This window comes from Giraffa tippelskirchi, chromosome 2, assembly GCF_054371585.1.
Source record: "Giraffa tippelskirchi isolate mGirTip1 chromosome 2, T2T-mGirTip1v1.2.pri, whole genome shotgun sequence".
NCBI lineage: Eukaryota > Metazoa > Chordata > Mammalia > Artiodactyla > Giraffidae > Giraffa > Giraffa tippelskirchi.
The window spans coordinates 227696202-227716600 of NC_137276.1; the positions used below are offsets into that span (position 1 = coordinate 227696202).

Genomic DNA, 20399 nt, shown 5'->3' on the forward strand with positions numbered 1-20399 from the left:
GGCTCATAGACAAGGAAGCCCTGTGTATTGTCTTCTGCCCGCCTTTTAGCAGCATCTCCCTGGTGTGTTTGGTTAAGACTCAGGAGATTTGAATTTCCATCTTTTTACCAGCTGAAGACAACCTTCTGCCTTGACGGTCCGTGAAACGCGTGCTTCTGTTATCTCCTGTTTCTTGCTCTTCTTTTCCCGTGACGCACTTCCTGGTCTCTCCTCCGCACTTCCTGTTCCCCCGCAGCACTTCCTTCTCCCCTCAGCTCTTTCTCCCTGCAGGTCTGCCATTCTTTTCTGTCCCACTCCACACAGCTGGGTGGGTGGTTGGACCAGGGGCCCCAGGGTGGCGTGGGCATCTCTTTTAAGGGCTTGGGAGTAGGAGTAACCAAAGTGCTCCAGCTGTCAGGAGCATATCAGGAGTTTGATGGTCTCTGGGTTTGGGCTATGGCTCTAAGATTATGTGGGGGGAAATCAGTTATTCTCCATCCGAGAATGCTGTTTATTTCCTTCTTGCAGTTATCACGAGATGTAATTTTGTTGTTTGTTCCTTTGCTTACTTATTTCCTGTGTAAGCTCTATGTAGGGAGAGGGTTCTATGTGCCCACTTTGGCTGTTTTGCCCCGTGACAGAACAGTGCCAGTAATACAGTGGTTACTCGATAAATACTGTTGAATGACTGTATTGAGAGATGGAGAGACTGAAACGGGTGTTAGGAAGTGGCATGGGGGAGGCGTTGGTGGTAAAGACTTAAGACTGAAAGGGAGAAAATTTGAGGCAGCCCTTGCCTTGCAGCTGGACGTTGCTACTTACTAGCTATGTTACTGGCTCTAGGGCAAATTCCCTCTTCATGCCCCAGGAAAAAGGATAACCCTTATATTGAATGTATCTTTTATAACACCTAACAGACATACAAAAATGCATATGAAGTAACTATTGGGCATTCTGTATTCGGTGGTACATCTGTTAGAATTGATGAACCTACAGTGACAATAGGTAGGATTTTTATTGCACTATTAGTATCTGGCATTTGGCACAGGCTTCACTGCTGAGGAACTGCTTGCTGACAAGAGGGGCTGATCAAGGAGCAGCTGCAAGGACAAGGCAGAGTCACATCACTCAGAGGCTGTGAATCCCAGAGGCAGGCATGTGGGCTTCAAGTCCATATCCCAGCCTGGCTGATGCTACTTGGGAGACTGTGATTTCAAGGAGCCAACATGGCATCATTCTTCAATGGAACTACCATGTTAGAAGGCTGGGTCACTTCTGCCTTCTTCCAATGCTTGCTCTTGAGTGATAGTGGGGAGGAAAGCCATGGGAAGGGGGTGGCCCAGCTTGTCCCACTGTGCCAAGAGGTGTCTGGGGTAAGGAGGAGGGGTCAGTGGGCCTTCCACTCACGTGCTTGATGTACCAGGTTTCCATATAAGATTCTGTTCGAAGTTTTAAAGTTTTGAAGCCACAGACTTAACGTAATCTCTGAAATTCTTGTCCACATTTGATGTTGTCCGGCATCAGCAGTCAGAGACAGAGTAACCTTTCTGAAGAATTACTCTAATACAAATACTATCTAGGGCTGGTAACAGCCACTTGGGACTTCCCTGGTGGCTCAGATGGTAAAAAATCTGTCTGCAATGCAAGAGACTTGTGTTCAATCCCTGCATCAGGAAGATCCCCCTGGAGAAAGGCATGTCTATCCATGATAGTATTCTTGCATGGAGAATTCCATGGACAGAGGAACCTGGTGGGCTACAGTCCATGGGGTCACACAGAGTCAGACATGACTGAGAAACTAACATACAAACAGAATAACAGCCATTTTGCCCTGTAAGCTCCTAAATAGTTTTCTTACTGAATAACTTTTCTGTTTCCCACAAAACTTCATGTTTGGTGCTGAGGAGGCCATGTCCCCAGGGTTGGCTAAACCAGGGAATGAAATAGCCTGCCTACCCTTTCACCCTCCTAGGTCTTGGCAAGGCTTCCAGAAAGGTCCAGGGTCATTTCTTGCAGTAGATGCCCACCAAAGGGCTCTCACAGCAGTTGGAAGAGCTCTACAGAATACAGGTGAGGAAAAACTTAAGTTCCGAATTACTTGAAAGCTTGCAGGTCTCCAAGGAATGACAAGGAAGAACAATTTGGATTTAGCCTTGTAGCCTGGATTAAAGATACAATTTGTTATCATGCCAGTATTCATGGTGGAGCAGCACCAGCGCGGGTGTCACCATGGATGCTAAACCAAAGAGTCACAGGTGTAGGATTTTGATTGTTTTTTTCCTGGTAAAATAGAATTCCCTTTTGGATTATGTACATTTACACACATGAAGCTTTCTAAACAAAGCCTGTGCCCTGCAGTTCAATAATAGTTGGTCATATATTCTCCAGCCTGAAGATATGGTTTCTCCTAGACTGACGAAGTATAATGGCAGGCTGGCAAAATTCCACATTTATTTGCAAGACTGGGTTAGAATGATTCCTAGGTATCGGAATCTGACAAGCCTGAAACCCTTCCTCCATAGGCAACTTATGTTCCCCCTGGTATAACAAATGGGAGACTGAATACATATTTTCCTGTATTGATGAGTTAATGTGGGGCAGGAGTCACTGAGCAGTGGAATGAGTTTAAAACCCAGTCCTCAAGCAAATATTTTAGGAAGGGCCCCTTGCCCTTAATTCATGTCCAAATAGCCCCAGAAACAATTCTACCCTGTCTCCTGCCAGAACTCGGGGGCTGCCTGGGAGATACTCATGCCCCTTGGGGGTATTTGCCAACAAGCAGTTGTCCTGACTGGGCGGCGAGGATACTACAGCTCCTCCATGTCACCGGCTCCGGTGGAGACAGACAGGCCTGTCTTCTGCCTCCGGGACTCCTGGATCTCGGCCAGATGCTGGGGTGAGCTGGGGTGCGAGGGCAGGGTGGGGCAAGACCGCTTGGGGCTAGAAGACGGATGGTTTCATCAGTTTGACAGGGGAGGAGGGCGATGGGCGGCAGGGCTTGCAAAACATCACATCTTGGCAAAAATACTTTGAAAAACAGGAGATTCCTGGAAAGCAATAATGCTGACAGCGGAGAGCACGTTCAGGGCCTGCCAAAAAGTGGAGTGGAGCTTCGGTTTAGATGCCGGAGAGGTGCTGAGTCTGGGAGCAAGCTGGCCTCTGCCCCTGTCCACAGGCCCGCTTTGGCCACAGGCGCTGCCATCAGCTCCCTGTCCTTTCTGGAAATCAGACGGTTCACACAGCATCCGTGCATTTACATTAGGAGAACTTGCCTCTGCTCCGGGCAGAGCAAGTCTCTGCCTCCTTCTCCCAGCCCTGAGCCTGGCCACCTCCTACCTGAATCTGGTCCTTGTTCAGGCCATGCCCCCACTTTGGGGGCCTCCCTCCTCTCTGCTCTCAGCCCGTTGAGTTCTCCCTCCCAGGCTCAGCTCCAGCACCATCTCCTCCCCGAGTTTCTCTAGCCCCCCTTCTCTGACTGTGCCACACACTGCTCCGTCCTGCCCTACTTGCTCTCAAACAGCGATGCCTCTGTGTGAGTGAATGTTGGTGTCTTTTCCCCCTTTTAGAGTAGATTCCCCAAGTGTTTGAGCTCATCCCTCGTGAAGATCAAAACGGTTCCCTTGAAACTGTGGCCTGAAGTCTCCAATAGACTCTGGCTGATGACGCAGCCCCATCTGCAGGTGGGGGGCTCTGGGCAGGGGGGAGGCTCCTCTGTCCTGTGAGGTCACAGGGCCAGCTGGACCTTGTGCTGGGGTTCTCAAGAGCAAGCCGAGCAGCACAGGCACCAGGGTGAAGTCTATTGCCTGGCGTGTATGTGGATCTTTGGTGAAAGAATCTGCTCTAAGATAGGGGAATGGGGAGGGGATACAAATCAGAGCAGATGATCTGATTCAGTTAAAGGCACTTGGTGACCTCTGAGGACCCAGGGAGATGCATGTCTAAACAGGTGAGGACAGGGACCCACAGTTGTTAGTTTCAAACTTCTTCCAATGACCTTAGTACCCTAACTGTGAGCCAGAAGCCAGTGACTTTGCTGGACTTTCCTTCCTCTCTGACTCACTGCTACTTGTAAGGAATATGATGGCGGACAGTCTGGCTAAAAGGCAAGGAACAGGGTGGGTCAGACTTGAAGGGGTGGGTCCTGTGCTCTGTGACTGTCATAGACCGAATTGGGTCCTCTCCAAGAGTTGTTGGGCTTCCCTCATTGCTCAGGTGATAAAGAATCCATCTGCAATGTGGGAGACCTGGGTTTGATCCCTGGATTGGGAAGATCCCCTGAAGAAGGGAATGGTAACCCACCCCAGTATTCTGGCCTGGAAAATCCCATGGGCAGAGGAGCCTGGCTGGCTACAGTCCATGGGGTCTCAAAAGAGTCGGGCACAACTGAACAACTTTCACTTTCACTTTCCAAGAGTTGTATGTTTGACTCCTAACCATCACACCTCAGAATGTGACTGTACTGTAGATAGCATCTTTGAAGAGATAGTTAAGGGGGACTTCCCTGGTGGTCCAGTGGTTAAGAATATGCACTTCTATTGCAAGGGGCAGAGGTTTGATCCCTGGTCCAGGAACTAAGATCCCGCATGCCACCTGGAGAGGCCAAAAAAGTAAACAAATAGAAATAAACTGAAGTATGCATCTTTAAAAAAAAAAAAAGTAATGAAGGTAAAGAAGTCCTATGGGTGGGCCTTAATTCCATCTTATATGAAGAGATTAAGACATAGACATACAGAGAGAAGGCCGTGTGAAGATACCAGAAGACAGCCATCTACAAGCCAAAGAAGTGAGGCCTCAGTGGAAACCAACCCTGCCAACACCTTGATCTTGGACTCCCAGCCTCCAGAGCTGTGAGAAGATGGATTTCAGTTGCGGAAATGCCCTGCTCTGCAGGCAGCTGTGGCAGACTCAGACAGTGACGTAAGTGTATGTCAACACGGACACTCCTGAATTGTATTAATCACATCCCTAAAGGTCTGTAAACTGCACAAGTTCTAGTCACCAAAACTCTGCACTCCTCCTGGGCTCTTGAGGGCTTTGGCACTAGGAAGGGAATTCCAGAAAGGAAATATGCACCCCGGGAGTTGATGCTCTCGTGCGGGCTTCCCCGGTGGCTCAGTGGGTAAAGAACCCACCTGCAATATAGAAGACACAGGCGATACAGGTCCGATTCCTGGGTCAGGAAGATCCCCTGGAGGAGGGCATGGCAACCCACTCCAGTACTCTTGCCTGGAGAATCCCATGGACTAAGGAGCCTGGCAACCTATAGTCCATGGGGTCACAAAGAGTCAGACACAACTGTGTGACTGAGCAGGCATGTGAGTGGTGAGTATCTACAGCCTTGCTCTTCTGTGGGTCCAACAGAACCTGCCCGGGGACCAAGATCAGGAAGCAGATTAGGTCTGGAATCGAGAGGTGCCAGGCACTGTGCCACTTACTGTCCTTGAGATGCGTCAGGCTTGGCTGACGGTGGAGAAATGGTGTCTGGAGGCCACCAGACCCTGTGCTGCTCTAGGAGGGCTGATCACCAGGATGGATTTTCCAAGGCTTCTGCTGAGGGTTTCCTGGGGCTGAGAACAGGGCACAGTGGCTCCATTTATGAGGTTGAGGTGGGGAGGGGTAGACGCTGGGGAAGATTGAGGGCAAGAGGAGAAGGGGGTGACAGAGGATGAGATGGTTAGATAACATCATTGACTCAATGGGCATGAGTTTGAGCAAACTCCGGGAGATAGTGAAGGACAGGGAAGCCTGGCGTGCTGCAGTCCATGGGGTCGCAAAGAGTCAGAAACCACTTAGTGACTGAACAATAATAAGGGCAAAGGTGGGGGGAATGTGGGGCAGGGGGATGGGATGAGGGCGCTGTGAGTCCACTGATATATTTCCTTCTTTCCTGTGGCCTCAGAAGGAGTTCAGCCTGGAGCTCGCCTGAGAGTGAACAGCTTGAGGCCCTAGCATGACACCCACAGTTTGTTGTACAATTTGCAAAGATTGAGGCAATTTATTTTAATTGAAAACCTCTAGATGTGCTTCCAGCAGTGATATTCCCCAGATGCCCCCCTCAGCGGACTGGAAGCTAAACAAGAAAAATGTCTCTTTTCGAAAAACCTGATGATCCGAGTTCCAGGCTAGCCCCCCTCCCTGAGGCCCGTGTGTGTTAATGTGCAGATAAAAGGCCTGGGTGGCTTGGATCTACAGAAACAGTCACTTCTCAAAGGCCTTCTTCTGGTCTTAAAAGGTGTCCTTGAGATGACTCCCAGGTTCTGGCCCCGCCTGACTTTCCAGTGGCGTATAATTGGCCAGGTTGAGAACACAGCTGTACGGATTTTTGAAGCTGCCTTTGAAGTCAATGCTGGTGGGTGACCCCAAGCAGAGCACGAGTGACAAGAATCGAGTGCAGTTTGGATGGTGCCATCACAAGGTCGCTCCGCAGGGCAGGAGACCAGGGCTGCTTGTCCCAGGACAAGGCTGGATCTGCAGGAAATCACACGTTCTCCCCACCTTGGTGTCATTCACGCTTTGTATTTACAGCTGGCCACTGGGCTCAGGGTGCGTGCCATCTGCGGCTGTGAGTGGAGAAAGCTAATAGACTCCCAGAAGTCCTGTCCCCTGCCCTGAGCCTCATTAGTGTCCCAGGGTTCCCAAACGTGCAAGTTGGCTGTAGATTCTCAATGCCATTTAGAGATCTGCTAATGGTAGACTGTTTACACACTGGCTAGGATGTCCTGTCAGCATCTCAAGTTCAAGGTGACCAACCCAAACAAAATTATCTGCCTCCAAATTGCTGTTTCCCTTGCCCTCCTGGTTTGGGCCAATAACCCCACCATCCTCCCGGCCACCCCCACCCATGTCAGAAACCCTCAGTTGACTTCCTTGTCTTCCTTTCCTTTCCTTTTGCATCTAATCACTTGTCCATCCCACATCCTCTCCCGCCCGTCTCTCCCTGTCCTGAGGTTTCTCTCCTCTGCTCCAGCTCACTCCCTTATTGCCTCCTTTCTGGAGAATCTCTGCAGCCACCCAGCTGGTTTCCAGATCGAAAATCTCCCCTCCTAATCTGCTGATCCTCATAGTCAGCATCCGTTAAAATCTCAGAGGCTGTTAACATGCAGATTCTTGGATTCCCATTCCTGATGAATTGAATTGTGGGTGGGGCCTGAGAACATGTTTTAATGTGCTCCTGGCTGATTCTGATCCTGCTGGTATGGGATCATGTTTTGAGAAATTCTGTTCTTATTTTTTTGGCCCCTGTGGTCAGAGAAGTCTTCCTGCAGTGCAGCTGCAATCGGGCCTCTCCTCGACTGGAAGCCACCTGATGCTCCCCTCTGCCTGTTGTTGTTCAGTCACTCAATTGTGTCCGACTGTTTGTGATCCCATGGACTGCCACACGTCAGGCTTCCCTGTCTTCCATTATTTCCTGGAGTTTTCTCAAACTCATGTCCATTGAGTCAGTGATGCCATCCAACGATATCATCCTCTGCTGTCCCCTTCTCCTCCTGCCTTCAATCTTTCCCAGCATCAGGGTCTTTTCCAATGAGTCAGCTCTTTGCATCAGGTGGCCAAAGTATTGGAGTTTCAGCATCAGTCCTTCCAATGAATAATCCGGGTTGATCCTTTAGGATTGACTGGTTTGATCTCCTTGCAGTCCAAGGGACTCTCAAGAGTCTTCTCCAATACCGCAGTTCAAACACATCAATTTTTCAGTGCCCAGCCTTCTTTATGGTCCAACTCTCACATCCATACATGAATATCAGAAAAACCATAGTTTTGACTAGTTGAACCTTTGTCAGCAAAGTGATAGCTCTGCTTTTTAATATGTTGTCTAGGTTTTGTCATAGCTTTTCTTCCAAGGAGCAAGCATCTTTTAATTTCATGGCTACAGTCACCATCCACAGTGACTTTGGAGCACAAGAAGATAAAGTCTGTCACTGTTTCCATTATTTCCCCATGTATTTGCCATGAAGTGATGGGAGCAGATGCCATGATCTTAGTTTTTTGAATGTGGAGTTTGGAGTGTAGCTACTGGGCCGGGCTTTCAGAACCTTCCATGTATCAACCCCAACCAAGACTTCTTATTTCCCTCTTTCCTACTAACCACATAAGCATCCCTAGTGGCTCAGGTGGTAAAGAATATGCCTACAATGCAGGAGACTTGGGTTTGATCCCTGGGTCGGGAAGATCCCCTGGAGGAGGAAATGGCAACCCGCTCTAGTATTTTTGCCGGGAGAATTCCATGAACAGAGGAGCCTGGAGGGCTACAGTCCATAGGATCACACACTCCTGGGCCAGGCTTTCAGAGCCTTCCATGTATCAACCCCAGCAAAGATTTCTTATTTCCCTCTTTCCTACTAACCATACAATTTAGCTCAGTGGATTTCAAACTTATTTAAGAGATGGAATCAATTAAAATAGCTATAAAATTAGGGACTTCCCTGGTGATTCAGTGGTGAAGACTCCAAGCTTCCGCTGCAGGGGGCCCAGGTTCGATCTCTGGTTGGTGAACTAAGATCCTGCATGATCCTGCATTATTGTGACCAGAAAAGCTCACCAATGCAACAACAAACTGCAAAATTAGTACAAAGTCAGTGCTCTACACTAAATTCTAATTTTCATGGTGGTAGAAGGACCAGAGAGTTTAAGAAATTTATAGAGAGCACATACGTAAATTTTAAAAACTTGGATTATTTACTGTGGTTTGGAAAAAGAATAGTACTGGCATTGTTCTATTTTATGTAATACTTTCAGTCAGTTCTTAGGGTACTACATTTTGGGGTGCATAATTTGGGGCTATAGCTTGACTGACCCATGCCACTTGGTTTAGTGTTAACATGCCTGCATGGAGAGAGTTTGGGCTTTTGAGTTAGTTCTGGATTCAAAATGTGATCCCAGAGTTTATTAGTCTGTGACCTTTGGGTTGTGACCTGTGACTTGACACCTCTGAAGCTGTAAAATAAGGACAGTGATTTTCACCTTGGAGTAGGATTAAAGATAATGTATGTGAAGAACTGAGCAGTAAGTAAAGAGAGAGGAAACTAGAGATGCACAAGAGAAGATTTGAGCTTGACCCTCTAGTCCATGAGTAGCTCTCTGAGCCTGGGGGATGTGATCAGCCACGAGTCTCAGGGCCCATACCGGCTGGCACTGTGAAGAAGAGATTACAGGAGTTGAAGGCTGCAGGCAGAGAGAGAGAGAGAGAGAGAGAGACTACTTGTTGCTGTGGCAACCAGGGCCAACCAAGATGGCGGCAATGGGGCAGGTAGAAAGAGAGGAACACTTCAGACTGTTCCTTCTCCCAGAAAGGCTCAGGTTATGGTGGATGATAGCTCAGGCTCAGGCCTAGAGTAGACGATAACTATTACACAGAGAGGCTTCATGGCTCTGAATTTTCCTCTCAGCTTCCGTTCTCTTCCAGGTCCAATCTGTTCTTCATAAAATCTAGACTGAACTTTCTGAAGGAGACATCTTATTTGAACACTTCTCTGTGACTATTTTCCTTTGACTCCCCACTGCCCGCAGGGTACAGTCTAACCCCTTTAGCATGACCTAGACAAGAGAGTCTTTGTAATTTGACTCTCTAGCTTTCTCATGGACCATTTCCCTCACAAACATCTTTATCTTAAAGCTATAGTTGTGCAGAACTACTTGTTCTTACTTTCTGATGCCTCCGTGACTATGCACACACTTTATACCCTCTGCTTGGGATATCCTTCCTCCTTTATTTTTCTTCAGATTTCTTTTTATCCATTAGTATTCAGCCAAAATGTCACCTACTGTAAGAAGCCTTTTTCATTTCTTTCAAAGAAATTAAAATACTTTTGGAGGGGCTCCTATTGTACTCCCTGTGTACCCCCATCAGAAGGTTTGGCAAATATTTGTCTAAAAATTGCTTTCTTCCATGAGTTACCACCTACTCAGTATTCAGGACTCAGCCCAAATGTCATTTCTTCAAATCCTCACATTTAAGATTTGATCCTTTGCTATGCTCTTTCATAGACCAGACTCTTTCCTTCAGAGTCTTTATCTCAGTTTGTAATTTCATGTTCATGAATGAGACAAACTAATACCCTTCTCCCTTCTAGGCTGTAAGTATCAAGAGGGCAGACATTGAGTTTGACATTGAATCTTCAGTATCTAGCAGAGTATGCCTGGCACATATTAGGAGCTCAAGAAATACTCTTTAAATGAATGAATTAATAATTGGAGAGCTCCTCCTGTGGGTACCAAGGAGATTATCAAATCCCTTCTGGAACTACCTTCTTCATCAGCATTCTTTCGGTTGCAATTTTTTAATCTGTTCTTGATATGCCTGTGCCTCTTCTCCAAGAAGTGACTTGGGACCCAACCTCCTTCCATGTTGTAGTTATTCCATATTCACTTTACTGAAGCTGTCAAGGTCACAGTGTCTCTCCATCGAGTCAATGAAGGGGGAAGAGCAAGGAGATCCAGACCGGAAAGTGACTTCCGCTCACATTCCACTGGCCAGAACTTGGTCACATGACCCATCTAATCCCAAGGGAGGTTGGGAAAGGGAGTGAATCTGTGAGCTTGGGAAGAAAGGGAATCATGTTTAATGAGCTGCTAGCCCATCTACTAGTTGTTAGCTGGACATGACCTTTGGTTGTTTCTACTGGGGAGTGGATGAGGGTGCTTGGACCTCTAGGTTCTTCACTTGTTACCCAGAGGGGCACATCTAGATTTACAGGAAGGTCCCCATATGTGTTGGTGTTGGGCAGCTAAGGTGTGGAACTTCCAGGGACATACTAGGCTACATTATAATTTCCCTCTGTTTGGAAACTGTCCACCTAATCTTTAAGATTGGGTCCTCATTTACCTTGCTGATACTATATGACCTGCACACTCTGATCACAATTGGTAGCCACAGGACTAGACACTTGACCAGCCAATCAGATCCTCTCATCTTAGAATTTGAAATTTGACCAGAGACTCAGTTTTGGAGATTGGCTGTGAGTCATCTCTATGGCAATCTCATAGACCAGACTCACAACCCTTTATGGGGAAAGGTCCTGGGCGGGGGGAGCTGTGGGGGCTAGGGAACTGTAGCTCCGGTCTTCCCAAGGCCAGTTACTTTTGGCTTCTTTGGCTGGAGGAATCTTTACTAGCAAATGATTTTATGTCTAAATTATTCAAATTGGTGACTATTTTTTCAACTAAAATCATTTTAATCAAGAAAGAAATTTGTTGTTTATCTGACCTTGAGCAAAACACTCTAACAGTCACAGATTTCCCGTTTATAAAATAAGCATAATTTTTTCTGCCCTGTTTATCTCTTGGAACTATTAAACGGAATCAAGTATATGAAGCTCTACAAAAACTGTGAAAAGCCATACAAATATAAGTGGGGCTATTTGTCTATAGCAAGAAGAGTTTTAAAAGTTTTCTCTAAGTATGAAATAGAAGGCTTTCTTTCTTTCTTAACTTTAATTGCTTTGTGGTCAATTCCTCTTAAGCACAGGAAATCTCCATAGTTAGAGGTTTACTTTTTTCGTTTGCTAGATATTTAATACTTTGATTGTTTTTGATGCTAAAATTACCCATTATGGTGTTGCCTTTGCCAAACCAAACCCAATTTTTATATTATTATTGCCGTTTGGAGCCATATTCAGCATCTCTGTTCAAGAGTCTGAAGCAAGTAATTATTCTCAACTCCATCATACCCGCTGCCCTCTTTTTATAACATATCTCACACCCCTTGTACTTTCCTGGAATGCAATTGCATGCGTTTCCTGGGGAAACCATAACAAAGTACCATAGACTGAGTGACTTCACAGCTAGAAGTTCATTGACTCACAGTTCTGGAGACTAGAAGCTGAAGGTCGGGGTGTGGGCAGTATTGGTGTCTTCTAAAGGCTGTGAAGGAAGATCTGCTCTTTGCCTCACTTCTTGGCTTGGAGATGGCTCTGTTATCCCTGTGTCTCTGTATTGTCTTCCTTCTCTGTGTGTCTCTGTATCCAAATTTCCCCCTTACAGTAAGGACAACATCATACTGAATTGGAGTCCATCCTAATAGATCAAACCAATCAATCTTAAAGGAAACCAACCCTGAATATTCATTGGAAGGACTGATGCTGAAGTTGAAGCTCCAATATGTTGGCCACATGATGCCAAGAGCTGACTCACTGGAAAAAACAATGACACTGGGAAAGTTTAAAGGTAAAGGGAGAAGGGAACTGCAGAGGATAAGATGGTTAGGTGGCATCACCGACTCAATGGACATGAATTTGAGCAAACTCTTAGAGATAGTGAAGGATAGCCTGGTGGGTTAAAGTCCATGAGGTCGCAAAGAGTTGGACACAACTTAGTAACTGAACAACAACAACAGCTAGTGACCTAATTTTAACTTGTTTGTTCCTGCCAAGGCCCTATTTGCAAATAAGATCACATTCTGAGGTGTGGAGGTTAGGACTCTCACATTTACATGTGGATGGAGGGATGGAGGCACAATTCTACCCGTAACAAAAATTAATCATCTACTCTTGCCCCTGCCTCCCATCAGCTCATCCCTCAGTTGCCCATGTGCAGAACTGTGTTCGCATTATGGATGTTTTCATCTACATCCAACCTTCTCACAAGGAACTCTTCATTCCCACTAGAAGATGGGAGTGGAGACATGCTTAAATGCACTACTAACATCAACAATAAGAATCAAATCAAATAAAAAAGCTTCTGAGTAGGGGTCCAGAGCATCAGTAAACCATCTTTGTACTGGAGCTGGGAAGAAGACTTTGATGCAGGGAACAAATGGAGAAAATGTGGTCCCTGATCACCCTCTGTAAATCTGAAGACAGAGTAAACACTTCCAGGCATTCTTTCTAGCCAGGGAAACAGGCTAAGCAGTTGTCTGGAGCCAAAGACTGCCAGGAGTAATAAGAAAACCCTGTAAGTGAGTTTTCTCCATCTGTTTAGTTTCTTATGCTGAAAAAAAGGAGGAAAAATATAAATAAATGATTCAGAGAAATGTCACATGCCATTACCTCTACCATGGAAAAATAAACAAGGCTTCACTTCAATAGGCAGGTTCTAATGTGACCAGTATGTTCTGGTGGTGGCCTCCCTGGGCTGGAGATCTTCAAGCTTATGAACTTCCAAGTTGGCTTGCGTGAATTCAACTTCAGCTGAAACTTGGCTCCAGCCTCCAGGCAGGGCCATCTGTAGGGGTATCCATCCCTCTGGGCATCTTCCTATCAATCCTGTTACCCAAAAATGAAATCAGGTTAATTGCAGCATCTGGGTAGCCTGGAAAATGAGGAGTTGAGATGTATGGTATGTAGATGTAGGAAGGTATGCAGGTGTAGGAAGGTGGGGCTGGCTCTATGGCTGTCCATACCAAATACACTAACCAGCTTTCAGTCCCCCAACAGCTTCCTTTGGATGGTTGAGAGCATATTACAGCGTGGACCCAGTTGACAACTCTTGATACATCATGGCTTTGACATTGATTCTCCCAGCATCAGAGCAAAAGAAGTCAGTTTGGACCTTTAACTTTAAAATCCAGTTCCTCAAGATGGCAAGAGTGTGTTCGCATTGCGCTCAGTCGCGTCTGACTCTTTGTGACCCCATGAACTGTAGCATGCCAGGTTCCTCTGTCCATGGGATTTTTCAAGCAAGAATACTGGAGTGGTTTGCCATTTCCTTCTCCAGGGGATCTTCCTACCCCAGCAATCAAAATGGAGTCTCCTGCATCTCCGTTATTGGCAGACGGATTCTTTACCCCTGAGCCACCTAGGAAGCCCTGGTTCTTGTTAGTCTCCAGCTAACCTTCTAAACTTCGAGCAGTGCCAGGGAAGATCGTCACTGAACAATCCTTATAAAAACAGTGTCCTTTAAAAATTCTCTCTGCGGAGCATTGAGACCAGGGTCTTATGTGCCAAGCTCTTCAGCCACCAGGATTTAGAGATGGTGAGTGTTGAGTGGCAATCGCTTCCTATGCTGACACTTCTGTCCCCACCTCCAGCCCACACACACCAGCTTTTCAGAAAAAAAGTGAAGGCCACATTACACCAGCAACCTCAACTTTTCTTTTCCTTATGTCATAGCTTTTCTAGAGTTTTTCTCCCCCTTTCCTTCTCATTCTCTTTAACTGTAGATTGGTGCAAAAGTAATTGCGGTTTTGCATTGTTGAAACTTGCTGTTTGATAATGGAATATATTCTTAAATAAATGTGGTTATGTTATACATCATTTTAATGCACATTTCTCACTTTATTGTTTTTTGTTAATGGTCTGTTACTTGCTGTTTATTTTATATTTATTTAAACTATAGAAATGACGTTAGACAAAAAGCAAATTTGAGAGATTTTTTTAATTCGAGTTCAAAATGGGTAAAGCAGTGGAGACAACTCACAACAGCAACAACGCATTTGGCCCAGGAACTGCTAACAAATGTAGAGTGCAGCAGTGGTTCAAGAAGTTTTGTAAAAGAGATGAGAGCCTTGAAGATGAGGAGCACAGTGGCTGGCCGTCAGAAGTTGACAATGACCAATTGAGAGGATCATCGAAGCTGATCCTCTTACAACTAACTACATGAGAAGTTGCCAAAGAACTCAGTGTCAACAATTCTGTGGTCGTTCAGCATTTGAAGCAAATTGGAAAGGTGAAAAAGCTAGATAAGAGGGTGCCTTATGTGCTGACCACAAGTCAAAAGAATTATTGCTTCGAAGTCACCTTCTCTTATTCCATGCAACCATAAAAACCATTTCTTGAATGGATTGTGATATGCACTGAAAAGTGGATTTTATACAACTGGCAATGACCAGCTGAGTAGCTGGACCAAGAAGAAGCTCCAAAGCACTTCCCAAAGCCAAAGTTGCACCAAAAAAGGTCATGGTCAGTGTTTGGTGGTCTGCTCCCGTCTGATCCACTACAGCTTTCTGAATACCAGTGAAACCATTACATCTGAGAAGTATGCTCAGCAAACTGATGAGATGCACTGAAAACTGCAAGATCTGCAACTGGCATTGGTTAACAGAATGGACCCAATTCTTCTCCATGACAATGCCCAACTGCACATCGCACCACCAACACTTCAAAAGCTGAATGAATTGGGCTACGAAGTTTTGCTTCATCTGCACCATATTCACCTGACCTCTTGCCAACTTATTGCTACTTCTTCAAGTGTTTATTATTTGCCAGGCATTTTGTTGCATGCTTTATATGCATTATCTCACCCTTCACATAAATCTACGAAACGCCTTCTATTATTAGTCCTTTTTCAAAATGAGGAAACTGAGGCTTAGCTGATCAAGTAAATCAAGGTCAGCATAATTGACAAGGGCTTCCCAAGTGGCACTAATAGTAAAGAACTTGCCTGCCAATGCAGGAGATACAAGAGACACGGATTAAACTCCTGGGTCAGGAAGATCCCCTGAAGGAGGGCATGGCAACCCTCTCCAGTATTCTTGCCTGGAGAATCCCCAAGGACAGCAGAGCCTGGTGAGCTACAACCCATGGGGTTGCACAGAGTTGGACATGACTATCGACTTAGCACACACATAGTTGACAGACGGGGGAGCCAGGATTTACACTCAAGTCTGCTGATCCCACAGTCTGAGCTTTGAAGTGGTGACTCTTGGGCTCACTGTGGTTACTACTTAACTGGTCTCAAAAACATACAGATTTTCCTGTGCTTTCTCTAGACCTTCTTCACTGTTCCAGTGTCATCTCCCTAATGCATAATGGGGAAGGGACTGTACCTTCTCCAATCTTCATTATCTGTAGCATCAAGTCCAAACACCTTAGCTTGACATTCAAAGTCCCAGTGCCATCAGGAAGATTGCAGCTCTCCTCCTTGAGGAGACCCCTTCTTAGGTCCATCTATGGAAATCTTCTTTCTCCTCCAATGTCTGGTGCAAATGTGGTCTGCTCCATGGGACATTTTCTGACCACACTAACTAGAAAGGTTGTTCTCTTTGCTTAAACTCCACTGTGCTTAATTTGGGCCATGCTTGTGATGTCTGTACTCTGGGCTGATTCATAATATGATTATCTGCATTCATGTTTAGGTCTAGTCTTGAAGTCAAGAATGTCCATTTATTTATTTATTTTGAAGTTATTTATTTATTTTTGGCTGTGCTGGATCTTTGTTGCTGCATTCATGGGCTTCCTCTGGTTGTGCTGAGCAGGGGTTGTTCTTTTGTTGCAGTGTGCAGGGTTCTCACCAAGGTGGCTTCTCTTGCAGAAGAACGCAAGCTCTAGAGAGGGAGTGCAACAGTTGTGGTGCACAGGCTTAATTGCCCCACAACATGTATGCAGATGACACCAGCCTTATGGCAGAAAGAGAAGAACTAAAGAGCCTCTTGATGAAAGTGAAAGAGGAGAGTGGAAAAGTTGGCTTAACACTCAACATTCAGAAAACTAAGATCACGGCATCTAGTCCCATCACTTCATGGCAAATACATGAGGAAACAATGGAAACAGTGAGAGACTTTATTTTGGGGGGCTCCAAAATCACTGCAGAAGGTGACTGAAATTAAAAGATGCTTGCTCCTTGGAAGAAAAGCTATGACCAACCTAGACAGCATATTAAAAAGCAGAGACATTACTTTGCCAACAAAGGTCCATCTAGTCAAAGCTATGGTTTTTCCAGTGGTCATGTATGGATGTTAGAGTTGGACTATAAAGAAAGCTGAGTGCAGAGGAATTGATGCTTTTGAACTGTGGTGTTGGAGAATACTCTTGAGAGTCCCTTGGACTGCAAGGAGATCCAACCTGTCCATCCTAAGGGAGATCAGTCCTGAATATTCATTGGAAGGACTGATGTTGAAGCTGAAACTCCAGTACTTTGGCCACCTGATGTGAAGAGCTGACTCATTTGAAAAGACCCTGATGCTGGGAAAGATGGAAGGTGGGAGGAGAAGGGGAGGACAGAGGATGAGATGGTTGGATGGCATCACTGACTCAATGGGCATGAGTTTGAGTAAGCTCCGGGAGTTGGTGATGGACAAGGAGGCCTGGTGTGCTGCAGTCCATGGGGTCGCAAAGAGTCTGACATGACTGAGCGACTGAACTGAACTGAATGTGGGATCTTAGTTCCCGAACCAGGGATTGAACCCATGTCCCCTGCATTGGTAGGTGGATTCTTATCCACTGGACCACCAGGAAAGTCCTCCCTTTATTTCTGCAGCCCTTACAACATCTGTCAGAATGTCTCACACAAAGGAAGTGTATTAATTAAGTGAACACTGACTGCTGTAACAGACATCCCCAAATATTAGTCGCTTGACACAATGAAAGTTTGTTTCTCACTCATGTGAAGTTCGAATGGTGATGGAGTAACCCTGCATTCATTCATTTGAGTTCAGAGTGATATGACAAATGAAAATTAGATGATAATTACTTAGTTAATGGGTTTATGGTTTCTATCATCTTGCTTCAACAAAACCAACACCCATAAAGTGGATAAATGGGCTTTAAATGAACCTGTAGAGAAATTACTAGCTACATACAATACTAATAAAAACAGTGGAGAACCATTAGAAAAATGTCAGGGCTGACCCTTCTCCTGATGCCAAGGGCTTCCTTGGTCACATTATGAGGCAAAACAATGATAATCTATTTACTTCTGGCAACAAGTTATACACACACACACACACACACACACACACAAATTGACATGATCAAAAAAACTGCCTAAAATATGGACTTCTATCATCTCCCATTAGCAACAGAATCCAAGTAAATACATATTGCCACTTCGGTTATCACTAAAGCTGGTATGAGACCAATGCTATTTGCAAACATTTAAAAACATATTGGGGTTGCAAAATGTCAGACATGATGTAGCGACTAAACAACAGCAACAACATATTATCCAGAATATGAAGGTAAATTTCCAGCGTTTAAACATTCAAGGCTATTCATCATTCCATCCAGTGCTTTACAAAAATCACAATAAATTTGACAATAAGTATTTGGAAGCCCCTTAAGAGCTTAAGTTTTGTATTTAGTAGTAAGTTTCTTATTTAATAATAAATGGGGGGGGGAAGCTACACGCTATGAAGGAAACTTATTCCTATTGTGGTGACAACAGCTCAAAAATAATACAGGGAACACAAATGGGTGACCAAACTAAAATGCATTCCTTTGTCAGCAAATACTGCTGGAAGAAGCCTGGGAAACATCATTGAAGCTGTGAGGAAACAAGTTCTAGGAGAAATGAGACAGCGTGGGTGGTTTACTACAGAGTTGGATTGAAGTACAGATGTTTCTGACATGTCTCAGCCCATGGAATTCATTCATTCTACTCGGTCATGGAATATATCCAGGATGACTTTCTTTGTAAACCCCTAAAAGAAAGATGGACTGGAGAAGATATTTTTAATGCTAAGTGACTTCTGTAACAGGAATAATGTTGTATGAGAAAATGGTATACTATAACCTTTGACGTGGTGGTCAATTTGACCAAAATAAAAAAGGAAGCCCAGGGTAGCCTTAAAGAGATGGACCCAAGGGTGATTTTTAAAAAATATTTTATTAAAAAATTTTATTTATTTTGGCTGTGTTGGGTGTTTCCTGCTGCGTGTGGGCTTTCTCTAGTTTTGGCAAGAGGGGGCTACTCTCTAGTTGCGGGGCAAGGGCTTTTCATTGCGGTGGCTTCTCTTGTTGCAGAGTATAGGCTCTGGGCACTTGACTTCAGTAGTTACAGCCTGTGGGCTCAGTAGTTGTAGCTCATGAGCTTAATTGCCCTGTGGCATGTAGGTTCTTCCCGGAACAAGGATGTAACCCATGTCCCCTGCACTGGCAGGTGGATTCTTAACCACTGGACAATCACCCAAGGGTGATTTTTATTTACTACTCCCTTCACAAGAACTTATCATTAGAAAGAAGTCATCGCTGGAGGGCACAAAGTTTTAGAAGATGACATTGATGAGGTTAACTTCCAAAACAAAATATAGTAATACAACAAACACAAAAAATTTAAAGTTATTCAAGTCTTTCTTGAGTATTTTGTAATAGAAGTAGAACTAATTGTGAACATGTTTTGGATCATACAGAGATTTACAGGTTATCTTTTGTAAAACACTTTAAAGGATTTTCCAACTCAGAGTCAGGGCATTCCTTGTTTTTACCATAAGATTAGTGTTGCAAATTCACAGTTTCTGAGGCATGTGTTGGCCTGTGGTTTGCTAGCTGGCAGATACTTTTTTGAAGTCAAAAATAAACATAATCTGTAAAGGTAAAGTTGATTAAATTTGAGCAAGAACATTACTGATCCGATTCTCAAGAGGAAACCATGCTATGAAGAAAGTATTTTGAAAACAGATATTTGGAAATGTTTCACGGCTATGTAGTACTCTTGTTGAGAAGGTTGTTTTAGCTATAAAAATTCATATCTGCATGTTAAAAAATGAAAAAATCTTTAGCCTGTTCAAAAATACTTCAGAAGAAGTATTTCAGTGAGTTTTTGGCTTATTTGTTAAAAATGTTAAAAAATCGAGGTCTTCTGATTAGATTGCAAGAAAATTCTGTTAAATCAGGAGAAAAGAAACTTACTAGTGCAGTTTCAAGAAAAACTTGGTCATGGTTTGTATAAAGGATTGAATAATGAGCATCCGGACCGAGTAAGTACAAACAGAAGCTCAGATCTTCTGCTTAGCTCTCTCATCTTGGACAGTCGCTTTTTAAAATCCATCATTGCCAGTAAAATCACATCTCTAAACTTTTGTTGTTTTGCAAAGTATGAAGATGACTTGCAAAAATAATGACGTATATTAATCACCTTGCTTTCACTAAAGATGTATTTTAAGTAACCTTTCATCATCAGTCCCTATTCTATGGGACACGAGTGACAATGCTTAATTCAGTTTATAGAACTCTGTCAATTATATATAAAATGGGTAACTAATCAGAACCTACTGTATAGCTCAGGGAACTTGACTCAATGCTCTGTTGGTGACCTAGATGGAAAGAAAATCTCAAAAAGAGGGGATATATGTTTACATATAACTATTCACTTTGTTATATAGCAGAAGCTTACACAACGTTGTAAAGTAACTCTACTCCAATTAAAATTTTAAAGAAAGCAAACTCTGTCAAGCATGTGACCACGTGTGATCCTAGCATTAGTCACAAGGTGCTGACAGGATCATGAGCAAAAACAAAGTTTCTGGGTGGTTTGAGGAATTTGAATGATAGATGGTTTTCGAACAAGGGAAAAGAAGTTGTCCTTAAAAAAAAAAAAAGCCATCTACTTGTTTATCTGTGCCGAATTAAAATGTGAATAAGGCCTGTCCTGGAAGAGAAGCTGGTTAAGAAGAAATACCTAGTAATGTCTCCTTCACTCATTCAACATTTTATTGGTTCTGTACCATGTGGTGGACACCCTGTAGGCTCACACACCCAAGACAAGACCCCTGCCCTCAAAGAACCAGAGCACAGATGCCCTTGATGACCAAATGTGAAGGTCAAGTCCAA

The 20399-nt window shown here is 44.5% G+C and overlaps 1 long non-coding RNA gene across 1 annotated transcript; it reads left to right on the top strand.

Moving 5' to 3' along the window:
• The first annotated feature begins 206 nt into the window (after window positions 1–206).
• LOC145539249 (uncharacterized) lies at window positions 207–14167 on the top strand. Its single transcript, XR_014077668.1, has 4 exons — window positions 207–270; window positions 1952–2049; window positions 2704–2875; window positions 13350–14167. It is a non-coding gene; the product is annotated as an uncharacterized LOC145539249 (long non-coding RNA).
• Window positions 14168–20399: the final 6232 nt, after the last annotated feature.